The following is a 26,244-nucleotide window of genomic DNA, read 5'->3' as shown; positions in this document are numbered from 1 at the left end:
AGGCCATTTAGGACTTATTTACAAACTTTTTAAACTTCAGGGACAAATAACAATGTCTCAAATATTTTATAAAGTACAGAACTAGTTCCAAAGGAGTCAAATATCGATACCCTCTATATGGTATCGATACCTTGACTCGAGTATGATACCCCTGCCTAGTATCAATACCAGTTCGAGCTTCAATGTTTAGAATTTAATCATAAGTATCGATACCTTCGTCAAAGTATTGATACTATGCCCTTGGTATCGATTCCAAAATATGGCTCGATGTTCTGAATTTAAGAGAAAATTCATTTTAGGACAATTTGAATCTTACACTCTGACTTCTCATAATTATTGCAATTAACCCAATATATATATATATATATTAAATTTGTTATAAAAATCATTACCCATTAACTTATTTATAGAACATATGATATTTTCTTAAAGAATCATGTGTAAATGTTGTTTATATCAAAGTTTATAAAATTATCACAATCATTGAAGTTTTACAAATAAGTCCATTAGAGGATTCACACTTTACAAAAATAGTTTACTCTTTCTATATACCTTCATTATGCCAACCTTTACCAATCAATTATCAATTAGGACTCCTTAATTTCTTTTATAACAATCACTCACTTAGTATTTCAACAATTCATCTAAGCTTCTTTTATGTATTAATAAATCTACCATTGCAGCAGCTTTCTTAATGTTATAACTCTTCTATTATTTTCCTCCTCCTCCTCCTCCTCCTCTTCATTCCACATCTTATATGTATATGTATTTATATAAAAATATTTGATTTTAATATGGCATGCTTATATGTAACATTAATTATTCTTCCACTATTTACACATATACTTTAACAAAGCTTTCTTCTTGAGTAGTAATTACTAAATTATTTATATCTTGACCTCTGTAATTCTAAATTAAGATTTTTTTGTTTTGTTTTTAAAACTAGACTCTATGAGGTTTTATCATAAAAATTCTAGAATTTCTACATAAAATAAATACTTTTTTCCAAATATTCTCTTGTTCTGTTGCTAGACAGCTCTAACCCTTCTTCAATAAAAATAAATTACCTTTCAGTACAAGACTCGTATTATATTTCCGTTTGTTTCCGTTGAAAATAGACTCATCAAGATTTTAGTATCTTGTCTCACAAAAATTATTATATCTCACAATCTACAACTCAATTGTTTTCACCATTTCTTCTATGAAAAACTAGTCTCGTTAATATTTAATTTCATAATTGATTCAACCTCTAACTCAATTTCTACAATTTTTGGTGAATTTTCAAAGTCAAGTCACTTCTTGCTATCCAAAAACTATTTTAGTGTTAATGATTACTTTTCATGGTTCTTTGCATTAACTTTCATTTAGACATACATAGTCATTACACTTTTATTATTATTCAATTTAATCCTTAAAATTCACGTATCATTAATATATAATTTCATCATAACTTCACTTATTTCAATTATAGATTTCACAACTTTACAATTTAATCCTTAGCATCATGAAAATTCATCATTTAATATAATTTCACTTTAATATCACTTTGTAATTTATCCTCTAACACATAACACGTAATTTAAACTCTTTTTCATAATACTTTATTTAAATAATAAAATTTTTCACACTTTACAATTTAGTCTCCATTTTCACAAATGCAAGTTAACTTGGAAATTTCACCACACCATCACTTTTGATGTAATCACTATATCATCACACTTCATTTATATTCTATTTTCAACATTCCATTCCACATATCTTATTTTGTTTACTTTACAACTTAATCCTTTTTCTACTATTTCAATGTAGTAATATAATTTCATTCATAATATTTGCACATTCATAATTAATTCAACTATTTAACATTCTTTATAGACTAAAATTAAATAAAGTAAAATCCTTAAAGTACATACCTTTTCTCTTAAAGTACATACCAAGATGGTATTCTAACTCTTTTTGGTATCTCTACTTCACTTTCCCTTTGAGTGGCTATGGAAATTATCAAGGAATTTGTAAAAAAAGTGGGATTTCATGATAAGGACCAAATTGTAAGAAAAGGAGAACTCTTCCCCTATTTATAATGGTGTCATGTTGAGTGAAAGGAAAATGTAGAGAATTTTCTTCACACTTCCATACAAATATCTTTTTAATATCTTAATTAAAATTTGAAAATATCTTATGATAATAAAATATTCAACCAATCATAATTTTACACTTTTCTTCCTTAATTATTACAAAATATAATTATCTAATTTGGGTGATGACCATTTTACCGCTCATATTTTTTCAAAATTCCAATATTGAGTCACCACTCACTTTTGGTAAAATTGTTACTTAGTCCTTCATATTTCTCCACTTATTCAATTTAGTCCCTACACGCCAATTTTATGTCATGAGGAATTGGGTTGTTTTCAATTTTGGTCCTTCAATTTTTCTTATATTTATATTTCAACCCTTCAAATTTTGAATAATTTTATTTGAACCTCAAAACTTTTAACACATTTACGATTTAATCCTTACTTTAATATAGTATCCCACAACATACTTCTCAATTCAATTTTCTTTAATACTCCTCAATATTCTATTTTATCATGTTTATATTATTTTCTCATTTACTAGAAAATCAATTATACACTATTCAATTTATTACTATCACAATATATCAATTTTAAGGGTGTTACAACAAGAACCAAGTATTAATATATAACTCTTTAACTTTTCAAATGTGATGGAGACTTATGAAGTGGATGTGACCTCGCGTAATGTAATGCCCTAAAATTTTCCAATGTTTCATACAATATTGTTCTGATAATTTTATTTATATATCCAATGAGAAATTTTTTTATTGGATTTAATTATTTTTAGACTACTAGGAGATCATTAGAATGCATTTTGAGACATTTTTAAAGTTTTAGGCCCAATTAGGTATAAATGCCAGTCGTGGAATTCATAGCCCAACTAATGAATAAATGATATCTTCTCATCGACATTAAATGATAGATGAAAAGTAAACATGGCCATGGGTCGTTTGTCTTTATGATAAATGACTTGATTACTATTTGGTAGTAATTGACTTTTCATGAAGAAGATGTAATGGTTACCATGAGATAAAATAGGATCATATTGGGAGACCAGATTTATCCCAAAGAGATTAAGAATATATATCTTATGAGGGTAGCACACTTATGACAAGGTCATTGGACGAGCACTTATTAAGTTGTTTTTGTAATAGTATGTAATTAGTAAGAGCTTAGTCACAATACTATAGTGGAATGACTTCATGACTAAATAAGTATATAATTAATAGGCGAAAAGCTGAAACTTAATTATAAATTATTTGAGCCCTAATTATATATGTCTAATCGATCCCTCCGCTAGCTCATTGAAACCAAAAATGAATTGCATGTAGAACCAAATGAATTGAAATGGTAAAGTTAGAGAAACGGGTGCATTCACAAATGAATGTATTTTCTCACTAAGTATAGAAATAAGTTGAGAATTAATTTAAGGTTTTCAATTATTATTTAATTAACTATAATTAAATAATTGAAGTTCAAAAATAGAATTAAATTAATTAGTCATAATGAATTTGTTTAATATAGAAATTAAATATATTTCTTCATAGATTATTTTACGGTAAAGTTTTCATGAGTTTAATAGAACTAGAATTGGTTTGATAAAATTATTTAATTGAGAAATTAATTTAGTTAATTAATTAATTAATTAATTAATTAATATTTATTTTGAGAAATAGAAAACAAATATTGGGTTAAATTAAATTATAAAGTGTTGGGTCAAAAATTCAAAAAGCACATGTAATTGGACCCAATACAAGAGATGCTCAAATCCTCTCATATTATATAAGAGAGGCAGCAACCCTAGTTTTATTATCTAAGGTGTGCCTCCCCCCTCTCTTTCATAGTTGGACTAAGGGAGTGTTTTCTATTAAATAAATATTATTTGTGCTATTCATTGTCAATAAGAATTCTCTTATCTCTCCCTATAAATAGATTATACTAGTAAAATTATTTACACTTAAGTTCCATATATTGTTATTCTGCTTGAAAGTAGTGGAAATTTATTTTCTTAGAATAAATTCTATTTTTTTTTGGAAATTACAATTTCTACGAGTTTATATTGAGAGAATTGCTTTCCTACTGAAAGTAATAAAATTTGTTTCTTGTTCTGTATTTGGTTCGTGTTGCTTATGCCCACACTCAACGCAATTCGGGGTACGAGAATAGCAAAAAAGGGGATTTCATTCAAAGCCAAGAACGATACAAATCCGTCTTGCACAAAGCATAGATACTTTTCGGTAAAACTTTATTGCTATAAATATCATAAATTGGCTCAATTTTCAAATTTTTTAATCTATCCTTTGTAACTAAAAATCATTTTTAATCAAATTTTTTCAACAATTGGCATCAAAGCCAAATTGTGCCATGCTTATATATAAATTGATATCGAATTTTCTTTATTTTCATGTTTGGTTAATTTGGATAAGATATTATATTTTTTATTATATGCATGTTTTTTATTACATATTTGAATGAATATATTTAATTATTTTATTATATATATGATGAAGTAATTTTGTCAAAGTTATCATTCCTAAAATTTAGATTGGGGGTAAATTTAGAATTTGTTAATTTTTAAGATATGTAATTAGATTGTGGGCTATCATCTCCACGTAGATTCTAATTTTAAATATTTTAGAATAAGTCATGTGAGCCAAAAACAAACTTATTTTTTGTAACCAATTTTTTCGACAAATCTCGGAGAACTAAGACACATCTAAAACTAATCAAGACGGCGCAAACTTGACCTAGCCAACCAGAAAAAGATCAGCAGTGAGCCAACCAATAAAAGTCGACGACGACTGAAGGTGGTTGGATGATCAACACCAGTGTTCGACGGTGACCTGATAGTGGCGACGATGACGATGGCATCAACGACGATTACAATGGTGAACCGTGGTGGTGATGTCGATTCAGTAGTAGATCCCTTTGGTGATTTTCAAGTCTTTTGGGTTTTGGGAAATCCAAAACTAGGATATTTTGCTTTCACCAAGAAGACCCAAAGAATGTTTTGGGATAATAAATATAAATTTTTCATTATATATTTTTTTAGAATGGAATCATGGAAACTTTGGCTAGTCAGAGTCATTTAATTTTGTGCTTTTATGTGATACCATGATGATATTTAAATTGACTGAAAAAGTATGTTACTGCATATGTATGATAAGCATGATATATAGTTTAGGAAAAGAATGTCACATGTACTTGTTATGACATTTTAATCATTCATGATTGAAAAAAAAATAAAAAACCTTATATGTTTTCTAAAAGATTGAGTGGGAAAAGGCCCTAAACAAGACCTATAGCTCCATCAATGGTCCCTTATGATGGCATGGCAATTTGTCGGCCCTAAAGTAGGTATTGTCATGTGGATTTCATTGAGGAGATTTCCTTAATAGAAATAACTATCCTGTGATAGCATATGATAATTTGTTAGTCCTGAGGTAGGTATTATCATGTGGATTTCACTAAAGAAAGGGGAAATAACTATCCTTCATATTACATGAGAGGGGCAGCAACCCTAGTGTTATTCTATAGGATGTGCCGCCCCCTCTCTCCTAGTTGGACTAGGTGAGTATTTTCTATTAAATAAATATTATTTATATTATTCTTATTCAACTAGAATTCTCTTATCTTTCCATATAAATAGATGGCACTAGTAAAACTATGTACACACAAGTTTCATATATTGTTATTCTGCCAAAGGTAGTGAGAATTTATTTTCTTAGGATAAATTCTATTTTCTGGAAATTACAATTTCTACGGGTTTCTATTAAGAGAATTACTTTCCTACTAAAATAATAAAATTTATTTCTTGTTTTGTGTTTGGTTCGTGTTGCTTGAGCCCACACTCAGTGTAATTTGGGGTATGAGAACAATAGAAAAGGTGGTTCGGTTGAAAGCTAGGAACAATACAAATTCATCTTCCATAAAGCATAAGTACTTTACGGTAAAAGTTTACTGTTATAAATATAAAAATTGTGTTCAATTTTCAAAAAAAAAAATTTAATCTTACGTTGTAACCGAAAATCATTTTCTTAATCGAAATTTTCCAACACATGATGCCTTCGGGCTTTTCACTTATATGCCTTGGTGTGGTGTAGTTCTGTGCTCTCAGGAGCATTCTTGGTGTAGTGGTGGGTTACCGTGTGTCCAAGCCCATTTTACTAAAATTACATTGGGTAAAAAGCTTTATACATATAAGTACTTGACTATTGCAAATGAATAGGAAATCATTGAGATACGGACTTGAATGAAATGTTAATGATTATATATGCCTTACTATGTGATAGGTGTAACGAAAGTTGAAATTGTTGACATGCTTATATGTTCTCATGCTTAATTTTTCTTATGTGTTGTAGTTGTGATTGTTAATAACATTGTTTATGTTCTTATGGAATTTGGTATGCTCACCTCCAACAATGTAACAACCCGATTTTCAGTGGTGACGGAACAGTGGTTTTGGGACCACAAATTTTCGTTGTGTTGACTCGAAAATATTATTTTTAAATTATTTATAGATTCATTAGAGTCGTATTAAAATTTTGGTTTAGAAATATTAACGATTAGATAGTTAATTAAAGAAAATGTACTAAATTGAAAAAGTTGCAAAACTTGCAAATTAAAGCAAATCAATAATAAAATGGTTTAATTAATGTTTAAGGAGGGACTTAGGTTATAATTATGCCCCAAATAATATAGTAGGACGGCATGTTAATAGAAAATAACAAAATAAGGTAATTATAATAGCAAAATTGTAAATTATTTGAAATTAAAATAAAACAAATTAGAAATTTAAGTTTCCTATTCATTTTCTTTATCATTTGGCCAAAATACCATAGGAGGAAGCTCTAAGTTCGGTTTCTTCTTTTTTATGCATGTGAGTTCAAGTCTTACCCGTTTATTGTAATTTTTATGTTTTTGATATCGTTATGACTAGGTCCAGCTAGTCTGTACCTTCGTTTTCGATTCTGTTAAAGTTTTTGGAAGTTTCCATTGATGAATATTGAATGTTTTTTATGAATACTATGTATTTGGAGTCTTTATTAAGCTATTTCATGAATTTGTAAAGAGATTTTTGTTAAAACTTGATTTTAGGATTAAATTATGGAAAAGTCAAAATATTACGGTTTGATAGTGAATTTTAGGTTTATTAGGGCTTTTTGAGGCTTAGAATATTTGAATAAATTATTGATTCGTGAAAATTAGTTAATTTGATGAATTAACCAATTAAGGGATTAAATTGCAAAATTTGTAAAATTTAGGGTAATTGTATAAATTTGAAAATGAAATTTTATTAATTGTAAAATGGATTTGAAATGAAATATATGCTAATAATTGAAAATTTTTACATTATAGATCAAGAATCCGTAGATATTCGAGGAAAAGGCAAAATAGCATAATAGTCCCTAAGCTTCTACAATTTCTACGATTCAATCCAAGTAAGTTCCCTATTTGCTTACTATTAATCTTATTGAATATTTGTACTATTTCATTATTAATTGAATATGGATTTTATTTAGTTATGTTTAACGAAATAGAAATCCGGTGATTATTCGGGCTATGTGCCTAGCAGGCTTTGTGGCGGTGATTATTCGGGCTATGTGCCTAGCAGGCTTTGTGCCGGTGATTATTCGATCTATGTGCTTAGCAGGCTTTGTGCTGGTGATTATTCGGGCTATGTGCCTAGCAGGCTTTGTTCTGGTGATTATTTGGGCCATACGCCTAGCAGGCTGTGTGCCGGTGTATTAAAAACTTACATTAATTGGATAGTCTTCGGTTAATTATTAAAGGGAAACTTATATCGAACTTACTAAGCTTGTTGATGCTTATTAGTTTGATTTGTTCTTGTAGGACCTTTGGAATCGTTACATTCAGTGGATCGACTCAAAAGCTCGCACACTATCATCAACATCTCTGTACTCATTTTAGTTCATACTAGTTGGTTTAAGTGGCATGTATTAGGAAAAGGTCTATAGTGCTTGAGTATTTTGTATGAATGTAAATATTGGAAGTAACTTGTTATGCTTGTTTCTAGTAAAGACAGTTGAACTTGTGTGCTTAATTAGTAATCCTTTTAGAACATATATAAGTAGAAGTTGTGTAAGTATTTTGGTGTCAAATGATGATGATTAAATACTTCAAGTATGTTATGTGAATTAGCTTAGTTTTAAGTAGTTATGATGTTTAATTTTTATAACTGTTTGACATGTTTAGAAATATGGAGAGATGGTACTCTGTTGTGAGTGACATTTATGAAAGTAAATGCTAGTAATTGAATGGCATATTTTTCACCATTTGGTATGTATTGGTAAGCAAATACAATGATATGTATTGTTGCAAATATTCTTAGAAGTTAGTTGATTATTTAGGCCCAAATTGTGTGCATGGTTATACATGTTTATATGTTGTCATTTGAGGTGCCTAAGGGCATATTGGTTGTATGATCTTATAGCATGTTTGAATAGCTAGAATATGCATGATTTTGGTGCCTTGTTATGACTTGTATATATGTGCAATTTCGTTTGTAGGCATATGCCAAGTTAATTGTTTATTCGAATAAAGACTTCAAGTATTTGTGTTTGAATAGCTTCAAATTTTCTTACTAGAATATTTGGATAAATTATTTATTCGAGAAAATTAGTTAATTTGATGGATTAACTAATTAAGGGATTAAATTAAAAAAATTATAAATTTTTGGGGTAATTGTGTAAATTTTAAAAATAAAAGGGTATTTATTGTAAAATAGATTTGAAATGAAATATATGCTAAGAATTTAAGAATTTTACATTATAGATCAAGAATCCGTGTATATTCGAGGAAAAGGCAAAATAATAGAATAGTCCTTAAGCTTCTACAGTTTCTACCATTCAGTCCAAGCAAGTTCGTTATTTGGTTACTATTAATCTTATTGAATATTTGTACTATTTCATTATTGGTTGAATATGGATTTTATTTAGTTATGTTTAACAAAATAGAAATCCGATGATTATTCAGGCTATGTGCCTAGCAGGCTTTATGCCGGTGATTATTCAGGCTATGTGCCTAGCAGGCTTTGTGCTGGTAATTATTCGGGCTATGTGCCTACCAGGCTTTGTGCCGGTGATCATTCGGGCTATGTGCCTAGCAGGCTTTGTGCCGGTGATTATTCGGGGTATGTGCCTAACAGGCTGTATGCCGGTGTATTGAAAACTTGTATTAATTGGATAGTCTTCGGTTAATTATTAAAGGGAAACTTATATCGAATTTACTAAGCTTATTGATGCTTATTAGTTTGATTTATTCTTGTAGGACCTTTGGAATCGTTGCTTTGATTGGATCGACTATGAAGCTCGCACACTATCATCAACATCTCAGTACTCATTTTGGTTTATACTAGTTGGTTTAAGTGGCATGTATTAGGAAAAGGTCTATAGTGCTTGAGTATTTTGTATGAATGTAAATATTGGAAGTAACTTGTTATGCCTGTTTCTAGTAAAGACAGTTGAACTTGTGTGCTTAATTAGTAATCCTTTTAGAAAATATATAAGTAAAAGTTGTGTAAGTCTTTTTGTGTCAAATGATGATGATTAAATACTTCAAGTATGTTATGTGAATTAGCTTAGTTTTAAGTAGTTATGATGTTTAATTTTTATAACTGTTTGACATGTTTAGAAATATGGTGAGATGGTACTTTGTTGTGAATGACATTTATGAAAGTAAATGCTAGTAATTGAATGGCATATTTTTCACCATTTGGTATGTATTGGTAAGCAAATTCAATGATATGTATTGTTGCAAATATTCTTAGAAGTTAGTTGATTATTTAGGTCCAAATTGTGTGCATAGTTATACATGTTTATATGTTGTCATTTGAGGTGCCTAAGGGCTTATTGGTTGTATGATCTTATAGCATGTTTGAATAGCTAGAATATGCATGATTGTGGTGCCTTGTTATGACTTGTATATATGTGCAATTTCGTTTGTAGGCATATGCGAAGTTGGGTGAGAAAAATGGCTTGTAAAATAGCCTATTTTCATCCACACGGCCAAGTGACATGGCCGTGTGTCCCTTGTAGCTTTCAAAAGGTTGCAAGTAAGGCTGTTACATGGCCTAGCACATGACCTGGCACACAAGCGTGTGGGGTTATTTCGAAGGGTACACAGCCTAGCACACGGGCATGTGGCTTGGCCGTGTGACCCAAGTCAGTGAGTTACACGGGTTAGGGCAGGGTCATGTGTCCCTATTTCGAATGCCCACACAGCCTGAGACACGGGCGTGTCTCTTGGCCGTGTGACCCCTGCAGCTTTGAAAATTTTCTTTGTTTCTTGAAAAAAAATTTGTGGTTTCGATTTAGTCCCGAATTGTTTCTAACATTTTTTAGGTCCTCGAGAGCCCGTATAAAGGAAAATAAGTATGTTTTGGTTTGGATTTAATATGATTTGAAATGTTTGAATTTATGTTTATTTGATTTGAAAACTTTGGTAATGTTCTGTAACCCTATTCCTACAATTGATACGAGTTAGGGGTGTTACATTTATTGATATTCGAGTTATGGTTTAGTCGGTTATCGGACTGAACATAGCATGTACAGAGTCTAGAAATACATGCTACTTGACTAACTGATGATAGTGTAATAGCTTTTGATTATTTTGAATTGTTCTTATATAGATAACAGGATGTCGTTGGGATCCGATCGAGCAGGTTCTGATAAGGTAGAAATTTTTACACCTACTGATGAGAAAAGTACGCAGAATGAACCTGGACCACAAGGATCTAGGGATGTCGCACCTGATGCATTTCTCCATATGATGCATGACATGTATGATGCGTATTTAAAGGTAAACTCTGTAGTTCCACAACCTCAATCTTCTCATCCGCAAGGTTCGAGTAAGCAACGTGTTCATAGAGTGTCAATTGATAAAGTTAGAAAGAGTGGAGCCGTTGAATTTTGTGGTAACGTGAGTGATGACCTAACCAAGGCAGAGTATTGGTTAGAACATACTCGGAGGGTGCTAGATGAAATGTTGTGCTCTCCTAACGATTGTTTACGGTGTATAGTATCATTGTTGAAAGAGGAAGCATTCCAATGGTGGTCCATACTAATGGCAGTGGTCCAAAAAGAAAGAATCAACTAGGACTTCTTTAAGTCCAAATTTCGAGAAAAGTATGTTAGCAAACGCTATTTAGAGCAGAAGAAGAAAGAATTTCTTGAGTTGAAGCAAGGAAGTAGGTCAATAGTAGAGTTTGAGAGACAATTTGTTCAGCTTAGCAAATATGCTTGTGAAATAGTGCCTACCGAAGAAGAGATGTATGTACGTTTTGAAAATGGATTGGAGGATGAGATTAAGATGCTAGTAGGAGCTTTAGAGATCCGAGAATTTGTGGTGTTGTCTGATAGAGCCTAGAAAATGGAAGAAATTTGTGAAAGTAAAAGACGAAACGAAGAAAAGAAGTAGGAATTTAGTAAACGTGGGGGATCTAAAGATTTCTCCAATTCTCCACCAAAGAAGATGAAGGAATCCAGTAATAAGTTTTCTACTCCGTCAGGGCTTTTGGAAATAGATCAGTTAAGACAGAATAGCAAGAGAACTCCGGCTCCTTCAGTGGCCTGTGTAGGAAATATGAAGAAGTCAAATAGAGCAGAGTTTAAGCAATATGAACGGATTCACTTTGGTGTCTGCAGAATTAACGACAGGGTGTGCTTTAATTGTGGATCTCCTGATCATTTCTAAAGAGAGTGTCTAAGTCTGAAAGAGCCTATTAAAGAGCATAACGAGAAACCAGGGACCACTTCTAATAGAGGTAGAAGACCTGGAAATAGTGCAAAGATAGGGGCCAACAAAGGTGGGGTTAAAGAATCAGTGACCAAATCTGAAGCTAGGGCTCCTGAAAGGACATATATCATTTGTGCGCGAGAGGAAGCATTGAATCCTGATGTTATTACGGGTACATTTTCTATCTTTAATGTTAGTGTGTATGCCTTAATTAACCTGAGGTCAACGCATTCATATATATGCACTGCGTTAGTGACAGAAAAGAAATTATTTGTTGAATCTACTGATTATGATATTCATGTTACTAATCCACTAGGTCAGAGTGTGATAGTTAACTTAGTTTGTCGTAATTGTCCACTGAAAGTTAGAGGCTTTGAATTCCTGTTGATTTGATGTTGTTACCCTTTCGGGAGTTTGATGTTATTCTGGGTATGGATTGGTTATCATTGCATGATGTTGTAGTAAACTGTAGACAGAAATGGATTGATTTGAAATGTTAGACAAGTGAGATGATTTTAGTGCAGTCTGAGAGTCTGAAAAATGTTGTTAAAATTATTTCAGCTTTTTCTACTTAGATATTGATAAGAAAAGGTAGTGAAGCGTTTCTAGCATATATTCTTGATACCAGAGATTCAGAATTGAAGCTAGATCATTACCAGTTGTTAGTGAGTTCGCTGATGTATTTCTTGAAAACTTGCTGGGTATATCCCCTGATCGTAAAGTTGAGTTTCTAATTGACTTGATTCCTGGAACTACACTGATATCGATATCACTGTACCGTATGGCACCAAATGAATTTAAAGGATTGAAAGTACAGTTGAAAGAGTTACTAAATCGAGGGTTTATTCGACCGAGCGTATCTCCCTGGAGTGCACCTGTGTTGTTTGTGAAAAAGAAAGATGGCTCTTTGAGATTGTGTATAGATTATAGATTGTTGAACAAAGTCACGATAAAAAATAAGTATCATTTGCCACATATCGATGATTTATTTGATCAATTGAAAGGTGCCACAATGTTCTCGAAAATAGATCTCAGATTCGGGTATTATCAATTAAAAGTTAAAGACTGTGATGTGTCAATGACGGCTTTGAGAACTCGTTATGGTCATTATGAGTTTCTGGTAATGCCATTTGGCTTGACCAATGCCCCTGCTGCTTTTATAGATTTAATGAATCGGGTTTTTTAGCCTCACTTGGATAGATTCGTTGTTCTGTTTATTAATGATATATTGATCTATTCCAAGTCAAAATGCGCAACATTTAAGGATCATATTACAGACTTTGAGAGAAAAATAGTTGTACGTAAAACTTAGTAAATGTGAATCCTGGCTTCAAAAAGTTGGATTTTTGGGTCACAGAGTATCAACCGATGGGATTTGAGTTGATCCGAGTAAAATTTCTGCTGTAATGAATTAGAAGACCTCGAAGAATGTTTTAGAAGTGCGAAGTTTTTTGGGTTTAGAAGGTTACTATCGACGGATTGTTAAAAAAATTTGATTATTGCTTTGCCAATGACCAAATTATTACAGAAAAAATATTGAGTTTGGTTGGTCCGATAAATACCAAAAGAGTTTCGGTCAGTTGAAGAAGGTGTTGACAGAAGCTCCAGTGTTGACTCAACCTAAAGCGGGGATAGCATATGTTGTTTTTAATGATGCGTCTCTAAATGGTTTGGGTTGTGTACTGATGCAGTCAAGAAAAGTAGTAGTTTATGCTTCTCGGCAGTTAAAGTCGCATGAAAATAATTATCCTACTCATGATCTCGAGTTGGCCACGATTGTATTCACTTTGAAGATTTGGAGACATCATCTATACGACAAGAAATATCATGTGTTCACAGATCACAAAAGTTTAAAGTATTTGATGACTCAAAAAGAATTGGATTTGAGATATAGAAGGTGGTTAGAACTATTGAAAGATTATGATCTCGTTATTGATTATCACCCGGGAAAGGTTAATGTAGTTGCGGATGCACTCAGTCGAAAGTAATCATTGTTTGCGCTTCGAATGTTGAACGCTCATTCAGTCCTGAATGGTGATGGTTTTGTATTAGCAGAATTGAAAATGAGACCCCTGTTCCTTTAGTAAATTCGAGAATTACAAGAGGAAAATCCAAAGTTGATTATGAAACGTCAGTTGGCTCAAAATAAATTGAGTTCAGAATACAGTGTTGATGATAATTGTATATTGCGTTATTATGATAGAATTTGCATTCCGAACAATTCCGTTTTCAAACATGATATTCTTTCTGAAGCTCACAGCAGTATGCACTCCATTCATCTCGGTAACTCGAAGATGTATTGTGACTTGGAACAGATGTACTGGTGGTTGGGTATGAAACGAGAAATTTGCGAATTTGTAGCTAAATACTTGATTTGTCAGCAGGTGAAAGTAGAACATCAGGTACCCTCAGTTTTATTACTGTAACACCCCAAACCCGGTCTAAATGTTATGACCGAATCTAGCGATGTCACATTGTAACATCCCTTACCCGTATTCGACGCCGAAATAGGTACAAGGCATTACTAGAAGACATACATCTGCATACGTATTAAACCAAGTTACAAAATTTCATCCGAATTAAAACTTTTAAATTATTAACGTGCTTTTATAATTCTTTACAACATATCCTCGGAATATTATATTCATAACAAATAGGGCCTACAAGACCCGATATTTACTCATGTAATTCAAAGCTTCATTTCCATTTCATTCAATTCACAATTTCTCATGTTCACAATTCAAATCAATTTATTAATCCAATATATATATATATATATATATTTCAATCATCTAAGAACATAATTCAAGTTACCCGAACTTACCAGGTTGAATTGCAGAAATACCAAAATTCGAGGATATTTTGGTAATTTTTATTTTCCTTCAATTTCCACTCAATCTTGATATAAATTAATATTTCATTCAATTAATTAATTTAAATAATAAAAAATTCATTTCATGCAATTTGGTCACTTTTTGAAATTTTTACAAATTTACCCTTAAAATATTACTTTTATTCAATTTAGTCCCTGAACCTAAAACATGCAAATTAGCCATTTTTAATAAAAACTCATGCTAGTTGAATAATCATATATTTTCCTCCTCCTCCTCTCCATTCCACAACCTTAATGTATATAACATGCTTATATGTAACATTATCTATAATTTCACTATTTATTTATTTGTTCATTCAAAGTTGTCCACTTGATTCATTATCACAAAATTATTTATATCTTAAGCTATATAACTCTGAATTAATATCTGTTAATTTTATCTGAAACTAGACTCATATATCTTCTTACTATAAAATTTTCAAAATTTTTGGTTTAGCCAATAAGTACATTTTATTCTTTAAATTCATCCCTGTTCTGCTGTTTGACAGTTCTGACCCTTCTTCACTAAAAATTAATTATCTCCATGTACAAGATTCGGACGATGTTTCTGTTTGTTTCCCTTGAAAATAGACTCATTCAGTATTTTAAACATATAAATTTAATCCCATAATTATTTTTCTCAAATTTTTGATGATTTTCCAAATTTAGAATAGGGGAACCCGAATTCATTCTGACCTTATCTCACATAATTTATTATATCTCATGATTTACAATTCCATTACTTAAACCGTTTCTTCTATGAAAAACTAGACTTAATAAGATTTAATTCCATATTTTTTCATCCTATAATTTAATTTCCATAATTTATGGTGATTTTTCGAATTTAGCCTCTGCTTTTGTCCAAAATTGTTTTAGTGCAAAATGTTGATTACTAAGTTTATAACTTCCTTATTCATTTTCTCTATAATATTTTCAATCACTTTCTCTTATTTCCTTCACTAATATATCAAGAACATAAGACTTCATTTAAGAAAACTCTACTATAACATCATTTACATGGTTTTTCAATAATAACAAACTTAAAAATATATTGAAATCTTGATGTTCTTACCTTGTCCAATTGATTTCAATCTTTAACTTGATTTTCTCTCTCCTCCAGCTTCTATTTCTTGAATCTAACTTGATATTCTAGCTCCCCATTGTCTCCTTGTTATCTTTCTCTCTTGATGGATATGAAAATTCTTTTGATTTCTAAGTGAAAATGGTGAATTTTTGGTGAAAGGACCAAATTGTATAGAAAGAAAGTTTTCTTTTCTCTTCATACGTTGGATGCATGGGAAGAAGATGAAGATTCTTCATCTTTCCTTTCATATATATACTAAATAGAATAATAATAAAATAATAAAATATCATTTAAAAATCAAATTAAAATATTAATAAACTAATATTTATTTATTTAATCTAAAATATCACCAACATCGTCATTGCCTTCTAGATTTCTCTCTCTTCTAATTGACTATTTTGCCCTTTATAATCTTTAAAAATTTCATCCTTGAGTCATCAATTAATTTGGTAAAATTGTGATTTAGTCCCTCAAAATTCTTCACCTTTTCAATTTGGTCCTAATTCATCCATTTTCCTTAGTTTCTAGATTATTCCACCCTTAAAATATTTACACTATTGGTCCTTCAATTTTTTCGCATTTACACTTTAACCCCTCAAATTTTGAGTATTTACTCTTGGGCAACAAAACTTTTCTCACTTTTGCGATTTAATCCTTTCTCGAATTAATATGTCATAATATAATTCCCAATGTTGCCATAACTCAAAATTTCCCTTTTTGTCACTTTATTTCCTTATTTTACTATCAAGGATACCTACTTTCTTATTGTAGTAATTTTCGGGGTATTACAGTAGTAATTTTCAGGATATTACAACTACAACCTATTATGATTCCTGAATAGAAGTGGGAGTGAGTTGCGATGGATTTCGTATCCAGTTTACCTGTAACTTCGAGAAAGAAAGATTCAATCTGGGTGATTGTTGACAGATTGACGAAATCGGCACATTTTATTCCAATCAGAATAGATTACACCCTTAAGAGACAAGCAGAACTATATGTGTCTGAGATTATGAGATTACACGGAGCTCCAACATCTATCATTTCAGATCGAGATCCGAGATTTACATCAAGATTTTGGAGCAAACTTCATGAGGCTTTAGGCACTAAGTTTAATTTCAGCACTGCGTTTCATCCTAAGACTGACGAGCAATCAGAACGAGTGATTCAGATTCTGGAAGATATGTTGAGATGTTGTATACTCGAATTTGAAGGTAACTGGGAAAAATACTTATTGTTAGCCAAATTTGCATATAATAACAGTTATTAATCCAGTATAAAAATGGCACCATTTTGAAGCTCTTTACAGGAGGAAATGTAGAACATCATTGTATTGGTCAGAACTGAATGAATCCAAAATGGTCGGAATTGATTTGATCCGAGAAACAAAAGACAAATTTTTACTTATTTAGGATTGTCTGATAGCTGCATCTGATCGTCAAAAATCGTATGCGATTTTAAAATTAAAAGATATAGAATTTACGGTTAGGGATCAAGTATTCCTGAAGGTTTCTCAATGGAAGAAAGTGTTGCGTTTTGGCAGGAAGGGAAAGTTGAACCCGAGATTTATAGGACTGTACGAGATTGTTGAAAGAATTGGCCCTGTAGCTTATAGACTAACTTTTCCCTCTGAACTCGAGAAAATCCATAATGTATTCCACATTTCAATGTTGAGAAGGTACAGATATGATCCTTCGTATGTGATTCCTCATAGTGAAATTGAGTTACAGTCGGACTTAACGTACTCGGAAGAACCAGTGAGAATCTTAGCTTGAGAAGTCAAATAATTATAGAATAAACGAGTATCGTTAGTAAAAATCTTGTGGCATCGACACGGCTCAGAAGAAGCTACCTGGGAAACCGAGGAATCAATTAGATTACAATATCTGAATCTATTTTCAGGTAACAATTTCGAGGACGAAATTTCCTAAAGGGGGAGAATTGTAACAACCCGATTTTTAGTAGTGACAGAATAGTGGTTTCAGGACCACAAATTTCTGTCCTGTCAACTCGTAAATATTATTTTTAGATTATTTATAGATTCATTAAAGTCGTATTAAAATTTTGGTTTAGAAATATTAACGATTAAATAGTTAATTAATGAAAATAAACTAAATTGAAAAATGTGCAAAACTTGCAAATTCAAGCAAATAAGTGATGAAATGGTTTAATAATTATGCCATAAATAATATAGTGGGACGACACGTTAATAGAAAATAACAAAATAAGGTAATTATAATGGCAAAATTGTAAATTATTTGAAATTAAAACAGAACAAGTTGGAAATTTATGTTTCCTATTCATCTTCTTCATCATTTGGCCGAAATCACCATAAGAGGAAGCTCTAAGTTCTGTTTATTCATTTTTTATGCATGTGAGTTCAATTCTTACTCGTTTATTGTAATTTTTATGTTTTTGATATCGTTGCAACTAGGTCCAGCTAACCCGTACCTTTGTTTTCGATTCTATTAAAAATTTTGGGAGTTGCCATTGATGAATATTGAATTTTTTTATGAATATTATGTATTTGGAGTCTTTATTATGCTATTTGATGAATTTGTAAAGAGATTTTTGTTAAATCTTGATTTTAGAATTAAATTGTGGAAAAGTCAAAATATTAGGGTTTGATAGTGAATTTTAGGTTTATTAGGGTTTTTAGGGCCTAGAATAGTGAATTTTAGGTTTATTAGGGTTTTTGAGGGCCTAGAATATTTGGATAAATTATTTATTCAAGAAAATTAGTTAATTTGATGGATTAAATAATTAAGGGATTAAATTGCAAATTTGTAAAAGTTTGATGTAATTGTGTAAATTCAAAAATAAAAGGTTATTTATTATAAAATGGATTTAAAATGAAATATATGCTAAGAATTTAATAATTTTACATTATAGATCAAGAATCTGTAGATATTCGAGGAAAAGGCAAAATAGCAGAATAGTCCCTAAGCTTCTACAATTTCTACCATTCAGTCCAAGTAAGTTCATTATTTGCTTACTATTAATCTTATTGAATATTTGTACTATTTCATTATTGGTTGAATATGGATTTTATTTAATTATGTTTAACGAAATAGAAATCCGATGATTATTCAGGCTATGTGCCTAGCTGGCTTTGTGCTGGTGATTATTCAGGCTATGTGCCTAGCAGGCTTTGTGCCAGTGATTATTCGAGCTATGTGCCTAGCAGGCTTTGTACCGGTGATTATTCGGGCTATGTGCCTAGCAGGCTGTGTGCCAGTGTATTGAAAACTTGCGTTAATTGGATAGTCTTCGGTTAATTATTAAAGGGAACTTATATCGAACTTACTAAGCTTGTTGATGCTTATTAGTTTGGTTTATTCTTATAGGACCTTTGGAATCGTTGCTTTGATTGGATCGACTCAGAAGCTCACACACTATCATCAACATCTCGGTACTCATTTTGGTTCATACTAGTTGGTTTAAGTGTCATGTATTAGGAAAAGGTCTATAGTACTTGAGTATTTTGTACGAATGTAAATATTGGAAGTAACTTGTTATGCTTGTTTCTAGTAAAGATAGTTGAACTTGTGTGTTTAATTAGCAATCCTTTTAGAACATATATAAGTAGAAGTTGTGTAAGTCTTTTGGTGTCAAATAATGATGATTAAATACTTCAAGTATGTTATGTGAATTAGCTTAGTTTTAAGTAGTTATGATGCTTAATTTTATAAGTGTTTGACATGTTTGGAAATATGGTGAGATGGTACTTTTTTATGAATGACATTTATGAAAGTAAATGCTAGTAATTGAATGGCATATTTTTCACCATTTGGTATATTTTGGTAAGCAAATTCAATTATATGTATTGTTGCAAATATTCTTAGAAGTTAGTTGATTATTTAGGCCCAAATTGTTTGCATGGTTATACATGTTTATATGTTGTCATTTGAGGTGCCTAAGGGCATATTGGTTGTATGATCTTATAGCATGTTTGAATAGCTAGAATATACATGATTTTGGTGCCTTGTTATGACTTGAATATATGTGCAATTTCGTTTGTAGGCATATGCCAAGTTAGGTGAGAAAAATTGCTTGTAAAATAGCCTATTTTCGTCCACATAGGCAAAGATTATTTGCTTACTCACTGTTGTTTTTACTCGTAGATGATTGATTCAGGGAGTCTTGAAGCCTAGCTCAATCTGGGACATCACACAATCATCGAGACCTATAAGAGTATGAAAGTGACATATTTTTTGTTGTGGTATGTATTAGGTGTCTACATAAATAAATATGTTAATTTCATATTATTTGGTCCGTGTGTTGAATGTTGCTTAAATTTAAGCTTGGAAGCTAAATATGTTAGTTCAGTATCCTATTCTTCTTTTGGTTAAATAATGATATGCATGGTTACTTTACTTTGAAGACTATTGGTTGTGATTTTTAAAGTGTTTTATAATAGTTTTTGCATATATTTGAGAGATTTCTAAGCATGTTATATGTACATCATGAATAGAGAGACTTTGGGAAAACTTTTTGAAGTGTTTTGGCCATACTCAATGAGTCATGTCACAACCACAGAGTTGTGATGTCATGACTTCGATGTCTGACCTTGCTACTTTGCTTTCCTCACATTGCAACTTCATTACTCAGTCAATCATGTCGCTTCATCACGCCACTGTTACAACCCTGCACTATTTTAAGTTGTTTTGACTTGTGGGGCCCATTTTTGGTTTCAGTCAACTCCGAATAAATTCTAAATGATTTTAAATTATTTTTTAAAATTTTAATTTGTCTAAAGCATATTTTAATTATCTTATAAAAAAATTTTAAACTTTTAACTATTAAATAAATCCAAAATTTCTTACTCATACATGCTTCAATGGCATCTCTCATCTCCAAACAGGTGTAGGGTGTTACACGTAAACCACAATGAGTCTACGTGCAAGAAACAACTGCACGCTAAGAATAAATGCTTATAAAGTAAACAAGGAAAAAGTTAACTTACCTTGAGGTCTATGAGGTTTAATTCACCTTAAGGTTTTGCTCTCTCATTGCCAAATTACAATGTAGTTAAAATTTGTTATCATCATTGATAACTCTTGAAAAGAGTTATATTTCAGGCATATAGATGGAATTAATTATTTTTAATTAAGTAAATACATCTACATTTTTAGGATAATTTTAGAACATTGCATAACAAAGCTTGGATTACGCTATAATGGCCATTGTTTGTTACTTTTATCACTTGGGGAGGAAAGGTGCGGTTTCGTGTGAACACAGGTGTAGGAAGAAGAAGAAGAGGAAGAAGATGAAGAAGGAAAATAAGGAAATGAAAAATTGTTGCGGCAAATGGTAAGATTGATTGCTAACAAAATTGCCATGGAAATTCTGGGAAAATGACTTAGCACTCTAACCACGTCACTCTCAGCCAGTTGTGCGTGTACCAGAAAAACCAAACTGAAAAGAGGAATGAAAAATGTAGGTTGAGGTGGAATGGATTTACCTAATAAAAGAATGAGAGAGAAGAAGAAAGAGGGAGAGGAGAATTTGCGTGAGAAAAGAAAATCAGTGACAACAATTTTCTCTCTGCGCAGAGAAGAACTCCATTGGAAAATTCCAGAGAAAGAAGGGTAGCAACTAAGAGAGCAGAGCACATGCGTAAAGAAAGGGGAGAGACATGTACCCTGGGTTCATGAGCAATCTAAAGATCAAAGAGGATGTAACACCCCAAACCCGGCCTAGACATTATGGCCGAATCTGGCGATGTCACATGGAAAGGGATTTGAAGACAAGATTGTTGAGTTTAAAAACCATTACAGTAAGTTAGCTTTTATTTAATTTGAAAAAAAAAACTAGTTGATTTGCTTTAAAACTTATCTCTTAGCGGAAGCTTTTGTAACCAATTAATTTAGGGAAAATCGTTTCTATTAACGAAAAACCTTAGTTTTTAGAAAAAAAATCGTACTTTATGGAGTTGCTGTTTTTTAAAAAGATCCATAAAAAAAGTATAAAGTCTCAAATTTAAAACCAACTAGTCCATAGTCCAGAAGATACACCAAAAACCCCAAATAAGTAATAAATTCTAGGCATTAACGGAAAATAGTCTAAAATTTATGTGTGGCCACCTCGAGTCCTCCGCTGCACCGACCCGTCAAGTCTGGGGATTACCTGTACAGATTAAACAGAGAAAGGGTGAGTTTTCGCAAACTCAGTGTGTAATCCCCACAGAAAACATGCATACAAATAATTAACAGAATTCAGTTAGATACAGTCTGGGGCCTGTGCCCATCACAGAATTAGTTTAGGCCTCAGCCCATTTAGATACAGTCTTAGAAATACATTAGGGCCCTAGCCCATATCAGATACAGAATGCAGATACAGTAAATCAGAATCCTACCCACCAGCCTTTACACACCATCTCCGTCCAACCCTACACATCATATGGGGATTAAATCAACCCACCCATCCCTACACACCATGCTGTACCAAAATGCGGCACATAATCAGAAGGTTTCAGTTGAGCTACCAGATAACAGGCTTAATAGCCTTTCAAACACTTCCTCCAAATATCATTAACCCACCTCGATGTAATGCAACATGCAAAATATGTCATGCCATTATGCAATTAATAGTACATACATTCAGATATCATAAGTCATGCTCGGTATAGAAATCAAACAGACAAATCACACATATAGGGGTCTAAGTAAAGCTTACCGGCCCTATAATAGGTCCACAATCGACTTGGGCAACCCGTGCAACCTTACAGAACTTTTCAAAAAAATGGGCTCACACGCCCATGTGGCCTGTCCGTGTGGCCCACTCGACCCAAATTGGCCTTGGCCACGTGATCCATTTTTAATGAAACCTGTGCTAGCTAAATATTCATATATATTTTCACTAATTACATATATGTTCCTTCAAAGCTGTCTACTTGAGTCACTGTTACTAAATTATTTTTATCTTGAGCTACAGAATTTCAAATTAAGGTCCGCTTGATGTATTTGAAACTAGACTCAAATATCTTTCTACCATAACATTTTTAAAATTTTTGGTTCAGCCAATAAGTACAATAAAATCTTCAATCTTACCCATTCATTGTTCGATGACTTGACCTTTCTTTGCTAAAAATTAATTATCTCTTAGTACAAAATTTGGATTATGTTACCATTTGTTTTTATTGAAATAGAATCATTAATAATTTAAACATGTAAATTTTAATCCCTAATTATTTTCTCCAATTTTTGATGATTTTACTAATTCAAAACAGGGGAACCCAAATTCATTCTGACCTTGTCTCACAAAGTTTATTATACATCATGATTTAAAATTCTATTACTTACACCATTTCTTCTGTGAGAAACTAGACTCAATAAGATTTCCATAATTTATGGCGATTTTTCAAAGTTAGCCTACTGCTGCTATCCAAACAGCAAGCAATTTTGGCTTTTCGCTGAATCCTATTTTTTTGCATTTCGGGTACACAGCTGGTTTTTTTTTATGCTAAAACAATCCCTGAGCACTCCAAAGCCTATAATTGAACAAATAATACTAATTTAATCTCACATAACGTGATCCCAAATCGAACTCGTATCGAGGTTTTAACCCATAAGCGACTAAACCTTACCTTCAACCGATGAACAGTAATTCCCACACAAACTAAGACTTCAATTGGTGATTACGAGCCCTTGAATCCTCCCGTAATTGGCATAAACAAAACACTTTAGAAGAAATTTAACAAACAGAGACAAATCACTTATCTAAAACTTACCGAACAATCACAGACAAACGTGGGGCAACACGAGGTAAAGTGGGAAAAGAAAAATCAAGAAGATGAAAGGTGAGAGAGAGTAGAAATTCGGCAGCAATGAAGAGAAAACGGCAAGATGGTGGAGAGATTATGGGGAAAGTAAAAATAAAAAAGGGAAAAAGAAAGATAAACAGAATATTTGATAACCACCCCATTCCCTTATTTCTCTCCATCAAACTCCCCACTAAATCCACTACTCAGATTTTCAGTCCATCTCAAACTCTCTTGGACGCACGAGCAAAAATAATGCCCACGCCAAGATTCAAACACAGGACCTCCTTCACACCAACACTCCACTTATCCACCAGACCAGCAAGCCCATTTTGTTAATTATTTGTCAACTTTTATTTAAAAGCCTACTGACCAAACCAAAATTTGCCCCAAGTCCTGGCTTAAACTTAGGACCTCCCAAACACACCCAGAACACATAACCACCAAAGCAGATAGATATTTTATGTCACACATTCACAATAACCAAAATTAAAATTTTGGGGCGTTACAGAGGAGCTGGAGTGTGGCGAGAAATTCATGCATTTCTGCTTTATTTTCTTGATTTTTGTGATTCGAACTTATTTGAAAATGTTGATGAATGGTTTTATTTTGATGTTAACTTTTTCACCCATGAGCTAAATCCTTTCTAGGTTGGAGTTATTTTGGGTGAATGTTTTATCACATTTAATGCCCATGATTAGAGATTGCCTATATCACTGTTTCATTCGATTTATGCTTATTTTAAATACAAGCATGCAAGCTCTTGATTGTGTGTTGTGTTCTTAAGTATTTTTAATTCTGAAAAGGTTAAATATACTGGATCTTGAATCGTTTGATGCAAGTGAATACTCGACAGAATATTCATGGCACTCTAGACATAGATGTTGCGAGTTGTACAGAGAATAACGTTCGTTACGGTTATTAATCCAGAGTTTTGTTGACATACAATAACTTAGATTTCTAGCTTAAGATCTAGGTATCGACAGAGGCAGATCATAGTAGTGATTCTCTGGGTAGTAGATTAGACAATGTTTTTCCATGACATTATTTTGATATGAACATTTCACCTGAATAATTCCAACCCTATTCATTCAGCAGCAGAAACACTCTTGCTTTTCTCTGTAATTTGCCACAGCATTTTATTTGCCATATCAATTCTTTGTTTTTTTTTTTTTTTGCATTTGACTTCATTAATTCATTATTCAACATCTTATTCTACTTGAGAATATTTCCTGTTATTCAGTATAGTCACTAAGATTATAATAACTTACTTAATTTCTTACCAAATTTCGATCCCTGTGGAGACAATACTTACTTATCACTTTATTACTTGAATGACGTGTACACTTGCACAATTGCATTAGTTATTTACATACAACAATCATAATTTAGTTTTTAAATTTTAAAATTTTTGTGAATCGTGTTGTGTATTAGCTATATTGATTCTTAAATCATTTTTCTTTTCCTCATTTCCACATAGTTTCTCAATTCAAATTTCACTTATAGTTAACATAGCATACGGTCTAGTCATTTTTGCCTATAAAATTCATTTGATGTTTCATATTTAGTTCATTATTCTCACACTTTACATTTTTATTCAATTTATAGTATTTATCCCTTAGTAAAAACTAATAGAAGAAGCTTGAAGATTCATCCAAACACCAAAGCGCACGAAATGTTAAGCACCACAACACTAAGGGCACTGAAGTGCTAAGGTCAAGGGTTTCATACTATGCACATGAATGCAAGGTCCAAAGGCTAATAGAAAGTGCACATAATATGCGCAAAAGCCAAAGGCAATAGAACTCTAAATAACATGAGATTGGATTAAGAGAGGACATGTAATCTTAGAGAGGAAGTAAACCCAAAGAGGGCATAACAACCATGACAAAACCATGCGATAGTTCTTATTTCTTGGAGGCCTTGAGATCACCGATGCCAACCATAACTACCACACTATAACAAGTATACCTTAAGAAAATGAAATTAAAAGCTACTTGGCATTATAGTGAATAATGAGGTGCCACCCTCATAATTCAATTGGGACTTCATTAATCAAATTGAGAACACTTACTCAAACTTTCTTGTGCTTTCTTTTTTGTTATCTTGCTTGCTTCACTTATAACTTTTTAACGTCAGTACCTTAAAGAATTCTCTTTGAGATTCTTAGTTTTCGAGGGTTCAAGTTAACTTAGGCAAATTTGAAGCAAATTCACTGTCTAAGGCTGCACGATTTATTAAGATAAAGTCCAATGCCTTGACAGTTGGTAGTAAACCTAGATTTGTTAAGGTGTTGAGTTGAGATGATAAATCAAATAGATGATCAATCTGTCCCACCAAAGACCCGTGTGAGGGCTAAGAAAGGGAGTAGTTCGAAAGATACGCTATTGACAATGGATGGCAGGGTTGCCAAACTTGAGGAATCCATAGGTGATGTGAAGGAAAGTCTCAAGGTGATTGAAAGCAGCATCATAAAGTTAAACTTTAAGAGAGATGAGCTCAAGGAGCATGTGCAGGATGCTCTCAATGCCAATGTGAAGCAGATGCAGGGGGTTTTAAAAGAATCATAAAAAAATTCTTTCTAAAGATAATATCATAAGTTTCCCATCATGCATAAAGCTCTCATACATACAATTTAATACTTTTGCCATTAGAGCAAAAGATTGACAACTACGGGTTTGTTTTTAAAATCATG

Source organism: Gossypium raimondii, chromosome 2 (assembly GCF_025698545.1).
Source record: "Gossypium raimondii isolate GPD5lz chromosome 2, ASM2569854v1, whole genome shotgun sequence".
Classification (NCBI taxonomy): Eukaryota; Viridiplantae; Streptophyta; class Magnoliopsida; order Malvales; family Malvaceae; genus Gossypium; species Gossypium raimondii.
This window is presented reverse-complemented; position numbering follows the sequence as displayed.